Source organism: Notamacropus eugenii, chromosome 3 (assembly GCF_028372415.1).
Source record: "Notamacropus eugenii isolate mMacEug1 chromosome 3, mMacEug1.pri_v2, whole genome shotgun sequence".
Classification (NCBI taxonomy): domain Eukaryota; kingdom Metazoa; phylum Chordata; class Mammalia; order Diprotodontia; family Macropodidae; genus Notamacropus; species Notamacropus eugenii.
Genome location: NC_092874.1, coordinates 171,351,369 through 171,373,267, shown reverse-complemented (window position 1 = coordinate 171,373,267; position 21,899 = coordinate 171,351,369). Strand labels below are relative to the sequence as shown.

Here is a 21,899-nt window from a genome sequence, read left to right as displayed (position 1 = left end):
TACAGGAGTCAGGAGGACCACAGTTCAAATCTCACCTCAGACACTTGATACTCACTAGCTGTGTGACCTTGGGCAAGTCACTTAACCCCAATTGCCTCATCCTGGGTCATCTCCAGTCATCCTGATGAATATCTGGTCACTGGATTCAGATGGCTCTGGAGGAGAAGTGAGGCTGGTGACCTGCACAGCCCTTCCTCACTCAAAACAAAGTCAAGTGCAAGTCATGTCATTACTTCTCTGATGGCATGGTCTTCTTGGGCAATGAAGGATGAACACATGCTTAATTCACTGGACACTATATAGAATCTACCATGTACTAGGCATCGTGCTAAGTACTTTGTATAATTATTATCTCATTTGATCTTCACAAGAATCCTTCAGGGTAGGTGCTATTATTATCCTCATTTTCCAGTTAAGGAAATGGAGGCAAACAGAGGGTGAGTGATTTGCCCCACATCATATGATTAGTAAGTGTCAGAGCCTGGATTTAAACTCGTATCTTCCTGAGTGCTCTATCCACAACACTGCCTAAACACAGAAGCAAGCATAGGCAGAATCTGAACCTAGGTCTTCCTAACTCCAAAGCCGTTTCCTTATCTATTATGCCCTACTGCCTCTTGTAATGAAAAATAATAAAGAAATTATTTGTATCCAACATTTTATTTCCATGAACAAATATTTTTCTGCTTCATTTTTTTTAACTATACTTTTAATAGTATGCTAAGCAACTCTGGAAGGTAGCACAGTGCCATACAAACAACATTGCCTTTGGAGTCAGAGGACCTGGATTCGAATCTTACCTTTGTGATTTACAACCTGTGTGATATTGGGCCTTAGTTTCTTCAGCTGTATAATGAGGGGATTGTTTTAAAAGATTTTCAAGGTTCCATTTAAGTCTAAATCATTGATCTTCTAAGCTCTCTTCCCCCTCCCTCAGTGTATTTTAAGAGCATTAATTCTCCCTTATGACCACATGGTTAGGAGAGTCAAGGCCTACTGAGTTTTACACTGTAAAGTTGTTTCTAAAAACTAGTAAATCAAGTTTTTGTAGATCAAACTGTATTTTAAATGCAGTGGGAAGGTAATTATTTTAAGGAGCTCTGTTGTATCTGTTAGTAAGATAGTGGGGAAACACCTCAGTAAGATAAAGATTCCTTTTTATAGCATAAGTAAGTTCTACAAAAGTTAACTATGGGGTAAATTAATAGATCATATAGTAAGTTTTTTTTAAAGTGGGACCACACCCATCTTTTTCCAGAGAAATCAGCGTTATTGGCAAAGGCAGACTCACTTTTGCCATTGCTATGTTTTTAGAAGTAGGTTGCAACACCACCATTGAGTACTGCGTATTTCTACATGTGGAGGCGAGGAGGACATATATTCCAGGCATGGAATGAGATGTGGGATGTGGGATGTGGGATGGCCAGTGCAAAGACTTGGGGATAGCAGATGGAGCATCATGTGTGATCTATAGCAGGAAGGCCAGTTTGGCTAAGTGTAGGAATAATAGTATACAGTGAGATTGAAAAAGTAGGTTGGGACCAAGTTGTGAAGGATGTTAAATGCCAGAGGCATTAAAATTTGATCTTAGAGGCAATAGGGAAGCCCTTGGGGTTATCAAGCAGGAGAGTGAAATAATCTGACCTGTCCTTAAGGAAAATCACTTTGGAAACTCCATGGAAAATAGGTATTGGGGGGTAAGGGATGGGGAGGGGAGGCAAATCAAAGGAAGTGGAATCAAATTAGGAGGGTGTTGTAGTAGTCCAGGAGAGAGGGATAAGAGTCTGTACTAAAATGATAGTTACATGAATAGTGAGAAGGGGTCTGATGCAAGAGATGTGGCGATCTATAGACAAAAAAAAAAAATGGCAACAGGTTAGATATAGATGGGGGACAGTGAAAGAAAGTGAAGAGTTGAGGGTTCTCATTTTATAAGTGGAAGAACTAAGGCACAGGTGAAGTGGTCTGCTTGATTACTCGATACTTTTCTGAATTACATCAGTCCCTGCTAGGTCCATCTCTGCAAATCAGGTCATCATTTGGAGGTATTCAGGCCTAAGTAAGGAAAAGCAGCACACATTAAAGAGAAACAAAAAAGAAAGCCTTTTGTCCTGGTTGTTTAAGTCGTCTTATGCAGCCATTAATTTAGATCTTTTCTTATAACATCATCTTTTCTTCTTTTGTGTCTCCAAGTCTGATGAGGAGTTCACTGAATGTCAATACTTAGAAGTAACTTAGTTTATTGTTGTCACAAAGATGGTCTTAATGACAGCTGACAAAGAAATGAAATTTGTGTGTCTATATTCTAGCGTATTACTTGAGGGGAAATACATAATCAGACTCCCTCCCCCCACCGTTTTTTTTTTTAAAGAACATAGGGTTTATGTTTTAAGAGAGTGTGCTCACCTGACATGAACAGAAATTATTCATTCCATATTTACAAGGTCTCTCTTCTTAAGTAGATATTTGGTCTCTAAAATGGAAGTGAAGAATTAGAGGGTCAAACTACTTTGACCATGGCTGTTGTTTGCAGGGTGAATCCTGGGAACGTGGAAACATTATAAATCAGAGGGTTAATTTTAGTCCTGGTGGACCTTCTGAAGGCTTGGTAAGAACAGTTGAAAGGATGTGGGCAGTACATATAAGTACTCTTGCTTTTACTTTCAGCAATCAAAGTTGTTTCTATACCTTCAACTTCTTTTCAAGCCTGCAGGGAGCTCCTGCTGCTGCTGCTGCCAGTCAAGAAGATGAAATATGAGAGGAAAAAAAATTGACATTTCCGCTTCGTAATTGACAGGAAATGGGAGGGTGAAAATATTCAAGTATATATAGGAGGAGGGTTGGGATTTATTTGGATTCATGTTCATTATTTAAACATACAGTAGAAGTAATTTTATGGGTTCCTAATATAGTATTTTCTGTGGGTGGGTGTGTATATATATATATATAAATGTTAGCAAAACAAACTGGAAAAATTCTAAAACACTGAAAATAGAAATGTGCAATAATATTCTTAATTAATCGATATGCATTTATTAAGTACCCACAGTGTGCTAGGCCTTCATCACAGAGGATGCAAATTCTAAAATGAAACTGTTGCTACCTTCAGGATCTTCCCTCCTATCAGAGAGATAAGTACACTGTGACTACCTCACCTGGCCTATATATTTAAGGCCAGACCCCCACCTACACTTTATTTTACTCCCTAATCCCAGCCTTCAAGGGGCAGCCAGGTAGGATCTGAAGTCTGGAAGACTTATCTTTCTGACTTCACATCTGGCCTTAGACATTTGTTAGCTGTTTGACCCTGAGCAAGTCATTTACCTGCGTTTGCCTCATTTTCCTCATCAGCTGGAGAAGGAAATGGCAAATTACTCCAGTATCTTGGCCAAGAAAACCTCTAATGGGGTCACAAAGGGTCAGATACAACTCAGCAACAACAGCCACCACCCTGTCTTCAAGACTTTTCAGCCAATGAGCATCCTTCCTCCTCCTCCTCTACTCCAGTTCTGGAACCACAATCAAATCAACTTTGCCATTGTTTCTGGAAGGGTGTGTCAACCTACTGGCTATATGTTGTTGTTACTTCAATCTACCTCTTCATGATTCCCTTTGGGGTTTTCTTGGCAATGATACTGGAGTGGTTTGCCATTTCCTTCTCCAACCCATTTTACAGGTGAGGAAACTGAGGCAAATAGGGTTAAATGACTTGCCCAAGGTCACACAGCTGGTGTCTGAGGCATTCAAAAGCAGATCTTCTTGATTTTAAGTCAAGTGCTTTATCCACTGTGCCACCTAGCTAAAGCATCATGATCATTCCTTTAACTTTCTAAACCAGAGTGCCCCTGGCCAGCCACTCTCTTAGGTACACTGTCTCCCATTCTATTAGAATGTTAGCTCTGTGGACAGGGACTATCTTTGCTTCTCTGTCTCTGTCTGCTTAGCCCAATGCTTGACTGGTCTTACATTTTTAACAAATGCCTTTACATTCATTAATCATAATATATATAGTATATGGTAAATACAAGGCAAATTTGCTGGCAAAGACCATAGCAGCTGGGAGGCTTAGGAAAGTCATCGTGTAAAAGGTGGCACACTTGAGTAGATGTTTGAAGGCAAAGGGATTTTAAGCATTCCAGGTATGGGCAAAGTTGGGATGATAGGATATCTATTATATTAGCACCATGACTGGCACATGGTAAGTGCTTAATAAAGACTTGGGGCCTGCCTGTTGCCTGTATTTAGGCAACAACTCTTATATGGTTTTGCCTGAACAAAAATTTCAAAAATTTGAAATGAAAATTACTCTTTTTCTGTCAAATATATTACATCCTTGCATGGTGGGCCTTATAAAGCTTTCCTATTCTTTTCAAAGCTTCCAGACTCCTTTGTTTTTAGTAGATGGTTTTTCCCTCAACCTTTACCAAGAAGACTGCCCAGTGCTCCCTCAACTTTCTTCTCTCTACCACAAAATTTCCGTGTTTTCATCTCTTGTCTCCTTCTCTCCCCCCCACCCCCATCTCAGAGGAAAAGACTTTCCTCTTTTTCAAATCTAAATTTTCTACTGTTGTTCACCCTGTCTCCCCCTGTTGCTCTCCCTGGCATCTTGCCTCCATAGGTTATCTTCTTTCTTCTACCTTCACTCTGATGACTCACAAGCATGTCTAACTCTCCCTCAGCCTAAAAAATAATGCACTTGTCCTTGCTGTCCCAGTGTATTATTTCTTTTTTCTACTATCATTCTTCTCAAAATATTCATCTACCTTTGTTACCTTCACTACTTACAACTCGTTGGACCTCAAATCTTGGACCACCAACTACAATGCTCTACTGAAACTCTTCTCTTGAAAGGGACCAGTAAATTCAAAATTGCTGAATCCAATATTATTTTTTTTACTCATAGAATTATATATTTAGAGCTAGTAGGGACCTTAAAAGTCATATTATCCAAGTCCTCCTTTTTAGAGATGAGGAAACTGAGGCTCAGATTCTGAAATGACTTTTCCAAGGTCACCTATGTAACTAGCAAAATTAATAAACACATCAACCAAGCCCAACAGTATATGTAGTGTTCTGCAAATATTGCAAAAAAATGGAGAGGTACACTCTGAAATAATGCCTCTTCTTTAGGGGAAGCTCTAAGCTTTTCAAAGCAGCCCATTTCATTTTTAGACAGGTCTAATTAGCCTTTTTTACATTATGCTAATATACACCTCCTCATAATTTCTGTCCTTTATTCCTATGTCTGCCCCATTGGGCAACATAGAATAAATAAGGGATAGAACATGGGGCCTGGAATCGGGAAGCCTCATCTTCCTAAGTTAAAATCTGGCCTCAAATGGTTGCAAATTATGTGACCCTAGGCAAGTCACTTAACCTTGTTTGCCTCAGTTTCCTCATCTGTCAGATAAGCTAGAGACGGAAATCACAAACCACTCCAGTAACTTTATCAAGAAAACACCATATGGGGTCATGAAGAGTCAGACATGACCATAAATAACTGAAAAACTCCCTCTTCTACCTCTTGACTCTTTTAAACACCGTACAGACAGGAATCATGTACCCCCATCTTCTCTACTCTGGGCTAAACATCACTAAAACTTTGAACCATTCCTCATAGAAGGTGATTTTTCAGTCCTGTCACCATTCAGTTACTTGCCAAATTTAGTCAAATTGGTTTGATTGTGTAGAAGCTATATCCTTGATATACCATTCAATTCATTGAAAGGATTCTTTTTCCAGTTATGACTCCTTAGGCAGAGTTAATGTGCCTTCTAAGAGTGAGATATTTGCCCTCAGAGTGCAGTTTATACACTGAAGGATTACAGCTGTATGCCTTTGTTTGAATGTAGAATCAAAACCGTCACCACCACCAACAAAGGAATGTATTCAGTTGTTAGGCGGCTACATATAAAGGTCTACAAAAGCTATATGGGTCAGCTACGTATTGCAGTCAGTCACTTAATAAACAGTTATTAACCACCTTTTCTGTGCCAGGCCCTGTGCTAAGCCTTGTGGCTGCAAAAACAGATAAAAGATAGTCCATGCTCTCAAGGGGCTCACAGTAACTAATGCTTTCTGCATTTTTCCACTGAGAAGGGAATTAAGTACATACCTATTTATTATACACACTTCCTGGTGACCTGCTATTGTACAAATTTTCTAAGCTACCTTTTTAGAGACATCTGACCCTAGAGTTGGCATTTTTTGAATTTGTGCTCCCTCTTAACATTCTGTAAGTTAAGAGGCAGCTTGGGACAGTAGAAAGTGCTAGATTTGGAATCAGAGACCCTGGGTTCAAATCTTCTCTCTGCTGTATACTATATGATATGTAATATAATATTTATTAAATAAGTCACTTAAATTCTATGGGATTCATTTTCTTTTTCTGTCCAATGAAGGACTTGTCCTACTTACCCTAAGATCCCTTTAACATCTAAAAAGCCCTCTAAAATTCTATGAGAGTCAATTTGTTTAGGTATTTGTTACAGCATTCTCTGAAATGGCGGTCATAGTCAGAAAACTAAAAGATAATGGCTAACGGATAGTGGGACGAAGAGTGATTTAGAAATCATTCTAGGTAAAAAATGGATTATCCTTGCTTCTTGAATCTCCAAAACTGGTACCACACTCACCGTTTTATGTTCTGCCTTTCAATGTTGCAATGACAGTAGTTAGGATTATATATGTGAAACGCCTTGAACACTTTATGGAATATTAGCATTGCCCTTACTCATTACCTCAATTAGAAGGGTGCATTGACTGATGTCATAACTAAGAAAGCCTCTTTAGCCTGTGAATGTAGTAGATAAATGAAATACTAATGATTCTGATCAATGAGAAATCCACTAAGAGACAAGTCCACTTCTCCAAAATGCTTCTTAAGCTGAAAGTTGTTCTAGGAGGGGGTATCTGTTTGTGCGTGTGTGTCTAGAGTGTAAGGTGTCATGGTAGGAATTTAACAGCTTGCTGTTAAAGGAACAATTTAATCCTGAGGGAGATGTTTCACAGAGATCTATAGCTGGCTATTTTCAGGGAGAACAGATTCTCAGTGCTTTTGCTGTTCAGTTTGCAGGGACTGTACTATGGAAATAGGCACTGACTCACTTTTTTCAAGACAGGGACCTTTTGACAGGAGAAAATTGGACACTTTTAAAATATAACTAGGGAATCTCCTTGGATAAGTAACAAAGGGAACGCTGCCATTGTGTGTCTTATCTGAAGCTAGGTATCCCTAGAGAAAGGCTCTTAAACTTGTATTTGTCATGGACCCCTTTGGCTATCAGGGGAAGCCTATGGACCCCTTCTCAGAATATCTTTAAATGCATACAATAAAATATATAGCATAAAAGATTTCAAAGGAAACAAATTCTCTTGTTTTGTTTTAGTTATATATTCATATATAATGTTATACATTTATATAACACATATATCAATAATAATATATAACTATATTTTATAGCTATAGAAGTGCATTTATTTTTACTGTTATATATGTATATTATATCAGATATTTATACATAGTCATATAATATAGTTACATATAACCTATTTATATGGAAATATGTTTCCATATAAATAGTCTTTGTAAATAATATACGTTTATTTAGAAATATGTAATTCTATTGTTATGCACATATATACCCATATATATGTATATTTATACATACATACAAGCGTATTCTCAGTGGAGAGGGAACCTGGAAATATATATCTGTATATATGTACATGCACACATACACACATATATTTAGGTCAAAGTTCATGAACTCATGGTTAAGAACCTCTGTCCTAGAGTATGGAACATGATCTTTGCTGAATAAGCATAATCTCTGAACGATTTTTATTTCACTGGATCATCTCTCTACCTTTCTATTTGGAAAGTTTGTCATCCTCTCCTACCTTAACACTCCTTTACAGTTTCATTTCATTGAATTTAATTGTTCTAACTTTAAAATTCTTTTTTTCATTTTCTAGAGCATGTGGAAATTTGATTTTGACATCTCTTGAAAAGTATAGATATTCAAATTTGTGAGCCAAAAAAATATGAAAATTAAATCAATATCAATGAAAAAGGGATTATAAATGATTGTATATGCAAGTGCCTATCAACTTCTCTTATCCTAGTGAGTGAGAACTCCCAAACTAAAATATATGCATCCTCATGTTAACACAGCAGAAATCAAAATGTATACTGCTTGCTTTTTGAGACTTTTTGGACTTCCTTTCTGTGTATGTAACCCAGATTTTTGCTTATTATTATCCTTCATTACATAGTTTTAGACAGTGTACACATTATTCCTTTAGTTTTTCTTTACTGCGCATCATTGTAAATGTCTGTGCATGTTTTCTTGAATTCTTCATATTCAAAATTTCTTTCTACAAAAATTCTTTCTACAAAAATGTAGCATTCTATTCATAATTTGTCCAGTCTTTAAGAGCCTCATTTGTTTTCAGTTCTTTGGTATTATAAATAATGCTGGCTAGATGTGTTTCCTATATGTTATAGATCTTCCCTTTTTATGCAATATGAAACCCTTTATGCTTTTCAGGGCAATTGGATCTATTTTTGTTCAAAGTTATGGTTGTTAAGTTTGTTTTTCTTCTATATCCACTGCCAAATTTCATTAGCAAGTGGTACTACTTCCTTTAGTTCACTAGAATTAGCCTAATCCCAAATACCCTCCCTCACATAACCCAACACAAAACAATTTCTACTGTTACATCATAATTTTTCTTTTTTAAAAACTTCTGTGGCCTTTTTTTTTGTCCTGCATTCCTTTTGGAATAACTGTTCTTTCTTTTCCCTTAGTCAAATCCATTCATTATTTGGTTTTCTTCAGGACTATGTTTGGTCATTAAAATTACATGGCATTCAGTTCTAGATTTTCTTTCTTTTTCCTTTCATTCTTAAATTGTCTGTATCTTTTTTTCTGGTTCACATCAAAAAATGCAAAATCAAGAACCTCCTTATATTTGATACAGGAACTTTTGGGGGCATTCTTTTGCTTACCTAGGGCTTAGCCTAACTCCTGGCACATTTCAGTTCAGTCAGTTCATTTGTATTCAACTCTTCATGACCCCATTTGGCGTTTTCTTGGCAAAGATATTGGAGATGTTTGCCATTTCCTTCTCCAGCTCATTTAACAGATAAGGAAACTGAGGCAAACAGGGTTAAATGACTTCCCCAAGGTCACACAGCTAGCAAGTGTCTGAGATGCATCTTCCTGACTCCAGGGCTGTCACTCTATCCACTGTATCACCTAGCTTCCACTCCTGGCACACAATAAGCACTTGATAAATGCATGTTAACTAATTCTCAGAGTCAAACATTTCTTTTTTCTCATAACACCATCCTTTTATTATTATTATTAAGCAGATCTATCTTATTTATTTACACCATCCCCAAGCCTGTTTATGACAATCTTTTTACTTTTTCTTTCTTAGAGACCTTCGAATTATCGCAATTTTTACTTTGATATTCCTCTACAATGATTCCAGTGAAGTCATATCTAATCATTCCACAGCTTTCATTACTGTATTGGTCTCTCCCCTGTCTATTCCCCATCCCATCCTACCCTTGCCAATCATAACAACTTCCTTGTTATTTTAAAGTTAGCCCAGGCTTAACCTCATTGGAATAATGATAATAATAAATAATAAACCAATACACTATGCTAAGAACTTTACAATTATTATCTCTTTTGATTCTCACAACAACCCTGCAAGGTAAGTGCTATTATTTCCCTCATTTAGGCAAGGCGATGAGGGTGGATACTGAGACAGAGGTTAAATGACTTGCCCAGGGTCACACAGCAAGTCTGAGGCCAAATTTGAAATCTGATCTTCCTAATTCCAGGCAGTACTTAAATATCAAAGGACCTAGCCCCTCTTTGTCTCCTTTACCTGAATAAATTCTGTATCTGAGTTGATATGTAAGTCAAAGGTCTAATAGGGCTTCTTTTTTCTTGTAGAAACTCTGACAGTTCTGGAAGATTCTATTTTTATTTTTCCCTCCTTATAGTATGGATAATATAGCTGAGTAGTTAACAAAATGAAACCAATTTTGTTTGTTTTGTTTGGAGTGCATTACATTTCAGGTTTTCCTGTCTTTTTCATCTTTGATGAATAAACCTACAATTCTAAATTTATGTTCCTCGATAATCACAAAATTTCAGAGTAGAAAGGGACCTCAGGAGGCATCTAGTCCAAACAAAGGATTCCCTCTCCAGCACACTTGACCATCAACAATCAATAAACAAGCTTTAATTGAGCAACTTTGTATACCATTGTGCTAAGCATTAGAGATACATTGGGGATACAAAAACAAAAGTGAAACAGTTCCTTAAAAGTGGTCATCCAACCTTTGCTCAAACACCTCCAGTGAGGGGGAACTTAGAATCAGACAATCGATTCCTCTTTTAGATAACACTCATTGTTAGGACATTTTTCTTTACATGAAACATACATTTGGCTCTTTGCAAATTCCATCACTGCTCCCACTTTGTCCTCTGAGGCCAAATAGAACAATATAATCCCTCTTCCACATGACAGGCTTTCAAGTACTTGAAGAAGACAGCTATCATGTCTCCCCTGAGGGGGGGAATAAGTAATTCTTTTCTTCTTAGCTGCTTATAAAATCATTTCTTTGTCAAAGTAGCTCTGAAGTTTGATGAAGTTTGGTGGTGGTGAGTTGAATTTGACATTCATTACTGTTGGTGTCTAGTATATTCTGTTGATCTATAATCTGTCTCTTGATCTTGATAATTCTGGGAAATTTTCTTACATGATTTCCTGAAATGTGGTGGTCAGATTCTTTCTATATTTTTTTTCACTCAGAGAGTCTGATGACTATTAAATGATTCCTGAAAAATGATGTCAGAATAGATTAGCAATAGTTCTGGGATTCCTTTGGAAGAGGGATTTTTAAAATAATTTTACAGAATGAAAACTACAGAGCATGTAAACCCAATCATTGTCTGTAATCTTTGCATATAAATTTATCAAACCTCTTGTTACACTGTCCTTTAATTTAATACTATTTTTTTCTTTTTCTATTATTGTTTCTTCAAGTACAACAATTTGATTTTTCATTGATTCTATATTTTTATTTAAAATTTCAACAGATATGTCCATGCTATTTCTTTCTATTATCATTTTGTCTCTTTCCTTTCTCTTTTTTTTAGGCTTTTAACCAGTGCCAAATATTTTTCTAAACTAACATTAGAGCAGAGCAGGGTTAGGGTACCTGCTGCCTCGAGGCTGCATGTGGCTCTCTAGGTCCTCAAGTGCAGCCCTTTGGATTCAGTCAAAGAGCTTCACTTGAGGACCTAGAGGGTCACATGTGGTCTCGAGACCAAAGTTTCCCCACTGCTGGAGTATAAGTTCTTAACCTTTGTTGTGTTCTTGGACCCCACTGTCAGTCTGGTGAAGCATATGGACAACTCCTCCATATAAGGTTTAATAAAAAGTAAATAACTGTGAAATGCTAAATTTCAATTAGAGGGTAGGGAAAATAATCATGTATATTTTCACATCAAGTTCATGGATCCCTGAAATCTGTCCACAATTTAAGCACCCCTGCATTAGAGTATTTATTATCCAATCAGAAGGGTTTTCTGAATATTCCAACTTTGTTTTCCTGGCTGTTAATGTTAATCCGCTATTGTTTTTTTCCATGGCTTCTTTCCATTGTCTTACTCCACAATATTTGTTCATTTATGTTTTTCATCATATTATCATTGTTTTCCTCCCTGTCGCCTTGCTCATTTCCTGAACTCACCCTTTTGATTTTTTTGAGTTATTTCTTTTCCTCTCCTTCCTTCTTTTTAAAGTATTCAAGTATTTTTGCTTCTATTCTTAGGGAGATTATTCAGGATGATAGAATGCTAGATTTACAGCTCAAAGAGACTTGCAAGGTCATCAAATCTAATCCCTTCATTTTACAGATGAGGAAACTAAGGCCTAGAGTGTCAGGCCTAATTTATCCAAGGTCCTACCAGAAATACGTGGAGCCAGATTCAGCACTGTGTCTCTTCTTTCTGTTCATTTGTATGTTTTTATTTCTCTGTCTCTTTCTCCTACTCTCTCAAACATACAAACTGAAAATGCTGTTTGGGTAAATATGCGTTGCATTTCTCTCTGTGCAAAGTTAATCAAAACCGCCAAATCTCTCTTCCAATGTACTCCCAGATTCAATCCTAATCTACTCTGAGACAATTAGCTTCTATTTCACTTGACTTAGTGATCACTTTGGGATAATTCTATCTTTTCTTTCTTCATGACATATTGTGTTTTCCAAAAGATTTTCATCAACATACTGCATGAATATTTTTTTTTAATGCTTCAGCAGGTCTAAGCTCCATACAGCGAAAAAGAAATGCAATCAAGAAAATTAAACAAAGAAATAATTGTTATCTAGGTTGTATAGTTTAGAGAATATGCCGAAAATAATACACTGATGACTTTTCTAGAGTGAATGACCACAGTGGAACTTCTACCTTCTGATTTTTCCTATCTAGCTCTGCTTGTTTCCTAAAACTATTACCTTATTTCTCCTTGGTATTTCTTGAACCAGTCCACATGCTATCATTATATAGAATACATGCATCTTGATCAGCAACAGAAGAAGACCTTTCCCCTGTAACAGGAGGGATTCTTAACCTTTCATTGTGTCTTGGACCTGTATGGATCCTTCCTCAGAATACTGTTTTTAAACATATAAAATAAAATACATAAGAGGAACCAATGATATTGGAATACAGTTATTAAAATATAGATTTTTTTTTTATAGTCAAACTCATGGATCCTAGATTAAGACTCTCAGTAGCATGCAGATAACTTAAATCTGATTTTCTCAATTTTAGGTCTAAGATGAAAAGGGCAATGTCAGTGTCAACTGTTATTATAGTGAAATATCTTATTTCTTTTAGATTATTACCAGTAGTAGTTGTGTGAAATAGGCTTGTATCAGTTTGTGTAACCTGACTGAAAGAAAGATTACGATCAACACTCTTTTATCCCAGCACAGCAGTTATCAATACAAGCATAGGGCTGTCACAATCCCTGTTGCAATCTCCAAACCTCTTGAGCTATTCCAAATGACTCTAAACTGCAGTTTGATTTTTAACGCCTAGACAGTAAACTTTGAGCAGTCTTTTCAGCTGGTAGAATACTCTTCCCTGGGGGAACTGGAACTCAGTAAGCTTGAGCTGTTTACAATGGTAAAGCTTTCCAGGAAGTATGCTACTAGGAACCACTATTAAAGAAATGCAGTAGGGAGATCAGAGTAATATATGTTCAGAGACAATCAATGTCCTTTGCCACAAAAGTCATTCAGACACCCCAAACCTGAACTCTCTAGATACCAATCCTCCAAGCAATGGATGTATTTGTTCTCTACCATGGGGAACTCTAGCCACAGTACCATTTAGGATGTAATGGAAACAATCCACAGAGTACAACCTAGTTTTTGAGACATTCTATTTATTTATCTGTTTATATATTCTGTATATCTATAATTTATAGATACTTCCCCAACTCCTTGAAAACTGTTATGCCTAATGATATCATATAATTACTATGAGATCTGAAATGCAGATTAGACTATTAGCTCCAGGGACAAGGATAACATTTTATTTTTTTGTAGTATATGTAGTACCTAGGTCAGTGCCTTATAATTTTAGTCAGTGAACATTTATTAAATACTTATCACTTGACAGGCACTTTGCTAGGTGCTGGGGATACAAAGATAAAATGACACCATCCCTGCCCTTAAGGAGCTTACATTCTGTAGGAAACAACCTGTGTAAATGAAAGTATATACAGAATAAACAAATGGGAGGGAGGGTAGAGGAAGATCATAAAAGCTGGGGAATCAAAAAAAGACCTCATGGTGAAGGTAGCTTTGAAGAAAATCAGAGATTCTAAGAATTAGGGGTGAAGAGGATATATATTCCAGGCATGAGAAACTGTGGGTATAAAATGACAGAGATGAGAAATAAGTGTTTCATGTGTGAGCTGTATCAAAAGGACCAGTGTGACTAGATGGAAGAGTGCATTAAGGAGAGGTGATATATAATGAAACTCAGAAAATAAGTTGGTCCTAGGTTATGGAAAGCCTTCAATTCCCAACAGAGGAGTCTATATTTGATTTTAGAGACAAGAGAGAACCACTAGATTTTACTGAGAGAGAAAGTGGCACGGTCAGAACTCTGCTTTGGGAAAAATCATTTTGGTGTCTGGGTAGAGAATGGGTTTGAGAAAGGGGTGGCAAAGAGACTAATTAGGAGGTGATTGCAATAGTCCAAGTAAAAAGTGATGAGGGGATTGAGCTAGAATTTGCAAAGTGTTTTACAAATATACCTAATTTTATTTTGACTTTATCCCCTGGGTGATAGTTGCTATTATTATCCCTACTCTACAGATGAGAAAACTGAGGATCAGAGGGGTTACATGTCTTATCCAGGGTTGCACTGCTGATAAGTGTCTGAGACAGCATTTGAACTCAGATCTACCTGACTGACTCCAAGTTCCTCTCTCTAGTTGGCCAGGACATCCAGTTCAAAGTGTTAAGCAGACAGTTGGTAATACAGAGCTGGAACTCAGGAAAGAGAGCATTTATCTGTCAATAAATGCTTGACAAATAAATGATGGATACTCACGATGAATACTCAGAGAAAGATTAAATTATATTGGGCATAGTCTCAGTGGTTGGTCTATGACTAGTATGAAACGTAATGTCTTCCCTTATGATTCATTTCATTCATTCATTCAATAATTTGCTTTTAACAATTGACACAAAGCACAGTATAACCTTAAAAAAGAGATGGGTGACCTGCGTAGCAGTGATGAGACAGCAACTGGACAAAGAACCACCCTGGTACCTCTAAGACATCAAAGGAAGTAGGGGAAAGGCTCCATCCATTACATCTGGTATGTTGCTAGGGATAAGGGCTATGTAGGATGAGAAGTCATGGTGGAGGGGTTGTAATTTACACTGCTGCCAAGTCTTAGTGATTTAATAGTAATAACATCTGCCTCACTTCACATATTCAATCAGTTGCCAAATATTATCATTTTAATCTCTACAATACCTTATCTCAGGTACTTCTCTGGATGACTGAAGCAGCATCCTAGTTGCTCTGCCTGCTACCAGTCTCCAATTTATGATCCAGAAACCCAACAGAATTTAGGTCTGACCATATTATTCCCTTGTTTGGGAATCTCTAGTGGTTTACCAAATAATTGCCTCAAGTATTAAATAATGAATTCCTCAGCTTAGTGCTTCCAAACATTCCCAATCTGGTCACTGCCTTCCTTGACAAATTTATTTCACATTACTGCACTTTGCACACACTGCATGCCAAACAAAGTATCCTACTCACCATTCCCTTTGTAAGATCTTTCATTTTCCAATGTCTGTATCTTTGCGCAGCTTGTCCCCCATGCCTAGGACATGCCTCTCTTCTTCCACTCCTCAGAAGCCCTAGCTTCCTTCAGTGTCCGTTTCATTTTCTATGTGAGGTCTTTCTAATTTTCCCAGTTCTTAAACCTTCCCTCCCCATGAAGATAATTTACCTTATATTTACTTATTTGTGTTTCCTTTGGATCCTTCCAGTAGAATGTAAGCTCTTTAAAGATAGGGGCTGTTTGGTATTTGCGTGTATATGCCTAGCATCTCTCTATAACTTACACACAGCAGGTGCTGTATAAGTATCATTGAATGAATATATGAATGAATGAATAAATGAATGAAGGGAGGGATGGAGGGAGCTCCTCACTAATGAATCCACAAACCCATCAAAATACAATTTCATGTTTTATTTAAGTTCTTTAAAAATTAATAATGCTTATATGGCATTTGTGATAACTCTCTTGTAACCAGAATACTTGATTTACCAAAGCAAACCATTTTCAGACCATGTTGGATAATAGAGCTTGCTGCCTTTTCGTTATTTTTTCAGCTTAGAGTTAGGCCATTTTTATTTTGCAATCTGATATTAGGATGGATTTAGAAGCTGCCTGCTTTTTCTTTTTTAATTCAGTATTCACTTTCAAATACACAAGGCAGAATTTGCAGGAAGGTAATGTGGTTAGTTAGCTTTGCCCCTAGCTAGATGACCCCCTGCTCCTGAGTTTCTGAAGGTGTAGTATTCTCTTTTGCTAATAGGATTAAAGAGTGGCGGAGCTATAGGGATCTCTTGCACTGCTCTCATATCTACACCTATTTCCTCAGCACAGCTCCCAGCTGCTGAATGTACTTTGAACCAGGATGCTAATCACTTACATGCAATTTTTCAGGCCCAGAAAAGGCCACAGAGGGTTAATTTGTGATGGAAACGCTCCTGCTCCCTCTTTCCCAAATCGAGAAAGATGAATCCTCAAATGGGGAATGACTCGAGAAAGAAAGGTTTCAAAGCAGGCCCAAAGGAAAGCTGACCCCATTTTGTTGGTAGAAGAATATATTGTATATTTATAGTTTGTGATACTCGCCTCCTGTATAGCAGGACTAAAAATATCCTGTGAAATATTACCATATTAACTAAAGGGAGCAGAGTGACATCCCCATCCAGGTAAGTGTCTTCATCTGCCTGTTTGAATGATGGTGGAACTTGTCCTGCTGATGTGACCTAAATAAACAAATGATGGAAGGAATCAACAAATAAATGAATGAACAAATAAATAAATAAATGAGTAGGCAAGTAAATAAATAAATAAGCAGGTAAGTAATTTCCCAGCTGTGTTGAGACTCCATTCTCTCTATTCCCCCCCCCCCCAATTTCTTTGAATTTTGCTCATTTTGGGGTCAGTCTTTCATTGTTTGCTCAGCTTTATTTCTTTTTTCTCTGTCCTCTACACCATTTCCAATTTCTAGTTCATTTAGGGTTTTGTAAGCTTAATTAAGAGCACAGACTCCTCATTTCTGATCTTTCAATCCCAGCAGAACATAAGGCCCAAGTATAAGATTTGGTCTCCCCTCCCATTCGTCATTGTCCCCACCCCCTCAAGGGCAAGGGAAAGTGAGGGGGAGCAAGGTTTGAACCATGATTTCATCACTATAGGGAATTGACGTAGAAACTCCCCTCCCTGATTCAGATGGCCAAAACATGTGTAACTTATTATCTTAGAGTTGTCTAGGTTGTTGGAGAGGTTAAGGAATTTCTCTATGGTCACATAACTAGTGTGTATCAAAGGCAGGTCTTAAGCACAGCAGTTGTTCTTCCTGGCTCCAAGGTTGAAGCTTTTCCCATTTTACCACAAAGATCTTCCCTATGTTAGATAAATTCAGGGGAAAAAATCCAAAGGCACTTTGAAAAGCACTGCTACATATTATTAAAGAGGGGACATTTTGGCATCAGTTGTTCACTTCTTGCCATCACACTTGGGAAAAGCTATAGGCCATTTGGAGTATGTTCAAAATCAGGTGAACAGTATATGATTAGTAAACTAAAAAAAATTAGGATTTTCTGAAGAAACTGGAGATATTCAGCCTGACGGAGAGAAGTATTAAAGGGAACATGATAGCAGTGAGTTGAAGTTACTGAGTGGCAGATTTTGCCTTGAGGTAAGGGAAAACTTTCTAACAATTAAAGCTGTGGAAAAGTAAAATGAACAACTTTGGGAGGTAGTGGATTGGTCCTCACTGGAAGTCTTTAAACAGAGACTTAGATGGTCACTTGTTGGAGATGTGGTAGAAGGACTTTTTGATCAACTATGAGTTGGACTTGGACTAGATCAAACACCACTGATTCCTACAGATTCCTACAGGTCTCATACTGACTTAGAAAAACTACAAATTAACATTGCACATATTGTGCAGTCCTTTTATTTATTTTGTTAAACATTTCTCAATTACATTTTAATCTGATTCTGAGCAGTACTCCAGAGTTATTGACACCTCCGGTCACTAGATGATCTGATAACTCTTCTAGATATTAGATTCTGACTTAGTGTGAATCAACAGTGCCAAGATTCAAACATGGGTCTTTTGACTCTAAAAATTCAGGGATCTTTCCATTATACCAGGATTGTTCTCTTTTGTTAGTAATGTTGTATGCCTTAGTGATTAGTTTAATGACCTAAGATCATCTTTAACTTCATTTAAAGGAATCTTTTGCATCTGGCTCTCCATAGAAGATAAAAAAAATTTAACGCAAATTTGTTTTAAAAATGCAGATATGGTCGGTTCAGATGGAGACTCTGGAGTAAGGTATCCATGGATGTAGGGAAGAACCAATAGCATGTAGTTTCATTTGGAGCCATAAGCTCCAAAACCGCTGTTAAGGAGGGGGTCCACCACAGTCTTCTTCCCATTTCCCACGAGCTGCTTTGGAGCTTCTTTGGATTTCTTCATCATGCCCTCCTTCTTAGCTTTCTTTTGTGTGTTTTTCTTCCTTTCCCCACATTAGATTGTAAGTATCTTGATGGTAAGGACTGTCTTTTTATATGTATTTATATTCCCAGGGTTTAGCACAGCGGTTGGCATATAATAGACCCTTAATATACATTTATCGACTGACTGACCGAGTTGTCCCTTAAAGCTTATTGATCAAAGTCTCCTAAGGGTCTTCACTTTGAACTACCCTCCCACTTCTAAGGTGCTCAGGCACACATATACGCAGAGCACTACACATGAGATTAAGTTTCTCTGACTGTAATCATTCACAAATCTGTAAATATTTACTGACTTTCCTTTGAATGCTCTCCTAGAGGTCTTCTAGAGACCTCTATTCCTCTTGACCACCAACAAAAGGTTAGTGATCCTAAACAATTTTATTCAAATGTCCGTAATTATTAAATTTTACTCATCCATGGAGGAGTGAATCCAGATTAAGGAAGAGTATACGGATAAATGGTTTAAAAAAAAACCACACTAACAAGACATTGCTATAAAATGACTAACAGATGGATAATGTGAGTCAGTGTTTTCCGGGAAAATCTGCAATTAAAATGGATGGAAAGCCAAACTTTTCTGGTAGACAACAAAGAATTGTCCCAAACCACATCATTCTGGACCCAAGAACCGTGTGAAGGATGGGCTTAATCAGAGTCAAGTGCTAAAGACTTAGAAACCATTTGGACTGATATTATCACTGATTAAGAAAGACACTGACCACCTTTTGAGTGTGTTAATACTTGCCAGCCACTGAGGTAATATTTAATGTGTTGGAAGAGATAATTTACTAAATGGTGCTTTTGTACCTCTGAAAAACTAATGCTTCCCCTTGCCAAAGCAAGCAATTTATTCCCCTGCTACTACTTATGAAAGACCTATACAAGAGATGCCCTCCACCTTCCAAAATGATTTGGTTTCAGCAACTTGAAAAAAAATCAAATTTGTCTCAAGAGCTAAAGAAAGCCTGAGGCTTTTGGCTTTTCTGAGTAGGAATATTGCCTGCTCATGTTCTCACTTTAGAAAACCAAGTAGCAATTAAACACATCTCATTCCTGCATTAGCAATATACTGCCTTAAATTTAGCCAATAAAGCACAATTTGATTTATGAATACTTGATTCTGCCTACCAAGAAAAATTTCAGTTGGCCGCAAAAAACATACTTTGACTATTTATCTACTACAGTAGATAAAAATCCTGGAGTAGACTACGAGGTTACCCTCATATGTGTAATCTAGCTAGGGAAGCAGCTGTTGTGGACTGGCAATCTGAAGGGTCCCATGTTATCTGTATGACCTTGGGTAATCAGCAAACCTTTCTGGGCTTCAGTTTCCTCATCTTTAAAATGAGGAATTGGTCTATATGACTTTTGAGGTCCTTTCCAGCTCTAAAATGATGATACTTTGATTTTTGTTTGTGGTGATTTGAGAAAGCAAGAACAGCAGGAGGAGGGAGGGAGGGAGAGAGAGAGAGAGACAGAAAAACAGAGAGACAGAGAGGCAGAGGAGAGAGGGAGAGAGACAGAGACAGAGAGACAGAGACAGAGAGACAGAGAGAGAGAATAGAATAGTCATTCTTTTCTGTGTAAGGTCCAGACCTAGAGCATTTATGAGCTGAGCCTACACACACACACATATACATATGTGTGCATGTATGTATGTATATACATCCACACATATATGTGTATTATCATGAATGGTTACTTAACTAATTTATGTGTGCGGCCCTCTTTCACTCAAAATGAAGTCAAGTGCGAGTCATGTCATCATTTCTCTGATGTCATGGTCTTCAAAAACGAAAGATGAACACAATTCACGCGTCTGAGTTTCTCCAGTTAGACTGTAGCATGCTCATTAAAAGCAAGTATTGCATGTTTTTCTTTTTTCCTTTTTTTAAAAAAAATCATTTGTTATCTTCTGGAGCACCTAGCACGTGGAGGGCACTTAAAAATATGCTGTATTGATTGTTGGTATATCCTCTGGCTTCCTAAAGGAGGAGGCCTCATCAGATGACCTTTCAAGGTTTGTTTCAAGTTTCACTCTCTGATAACCAGCTTTTAAGTGGGAATTAAAGGCAGCAACCGACAGGACATTCATTTATGCCTGTAGGAAGTCCTGAAAATTAGCACTGGCCTACCAGTATGAAGGACAAAAAGAAATCACAGTGAACCCCAATGAAATTAGGCTGTGGATGAGTACCGTTCAGATGATTAACGATAGCATTAATATATATTTTTAATGAGACATAAAGGATTCAGAACTAAGCTGTAATGGGCAGAGATACTGTATCTCACAATGCTAGTGTGGGCAGGCCCCAAATTGTGAATATGTTCTAATTCCAGTGCTTTCCTTTTAAGTCAGTAGTGGCGAGCTCAGAACAAATCTCCCCTGGAAACAATGTAATACTGACTTGGTAGGTCCTTAGAACAAACCATAATATACCTCATGTATTGATAACTTTCGAGCTCTAACCACCACAGATGGCAGCACTTCTATGGAAAAATGTGTTTAGATTTCCAGCTTGCAGCTCTGAGGAAACCCCATCACCACTGCCTCTTTTCCCAGTGGAATTTGCAGCTTTCTACTTTGGAGTCATTCTCATTGTTAGGAAGGGATTTTTCAAGTTTGTTATTGTTTTTTCATATAAAACAAGCCTAAACCCACTACAATTTTCACCTATTGTTCAGTTCTGTCCTTTGCCAAATAGAACAGATCTCTACAGCACTCCAACTACTTCAGCATAGCTGTTAACCATCCTTCTCATCCTCCCTCCAATCTTCTGTTTTCTAACTTTCCATTTCCTTTAACTAATTCTCACAGCATTGGTGCTCCTCTAGATGCATTCTAGTTTACCAACATGCTTCCTAAAATATATCAGCTATAGAACTGATCAGCAATAATTCTGACAGATTCTGTTTGGAGCAGAGTGCTGCAGATGCTATAACTAGCAGCACAGTGGACAGAGAGCTGGAACTGGTCACAAAGATCTGAATTAAATCCAACCTCAGATACTCAATAGTTTCGTAACACCCAGCAAGTCACTGAACCTCTGTCTCACTTTCCTCAGCAATAAAATGGGGATAATCACAGTACCTAGCTCATAAAACTATTATAAGGATCTAGTGAGAGCACTTATCACAGTGCCTGGCATACACTAGGTGCTATATAAATGCTTATTCCCTTACCTTCTGGTTTTGAACACTATGTCTCTCTTAAAACATAACATGATTACATTAGCCTTCATGCTATTGTTATATACCGAGGGTGTAGTCCATTAAAACCCCTAGATATTTTAAAATTATATCTTCTCTACCCTCTATTTGTAAAGGTTATTCTTTGGACTCAGATATAAGACTGTTTTTTGGTCTAAACCAGTGATTTCATTTGTTGTGGAAACCCTTTTCCTAGATACTTTCTCCTTAAGGCAGATCAGCATTTTGTCTGCCATTAGGGAGTTATGGGGGAAATTAAGTAAGTACAAAGGACCTATGAGTGAAGATGCTGT

At 37.4% G+C, this 21,899-nt stretch overlaps 1 protein-coding gene across 13 annotated transcripts in view; it reads left to right on the top strand.

The window, feature by feature from the left end:
• Positions 1-21,899, top strand: part of CELF2 (CUGBP Elav-like family member 2) — a 620,126-nt gene that overhangs the window by 179,570 nt on the left and 418,657 nt on the right. The window lies entirely within an intron of this gene.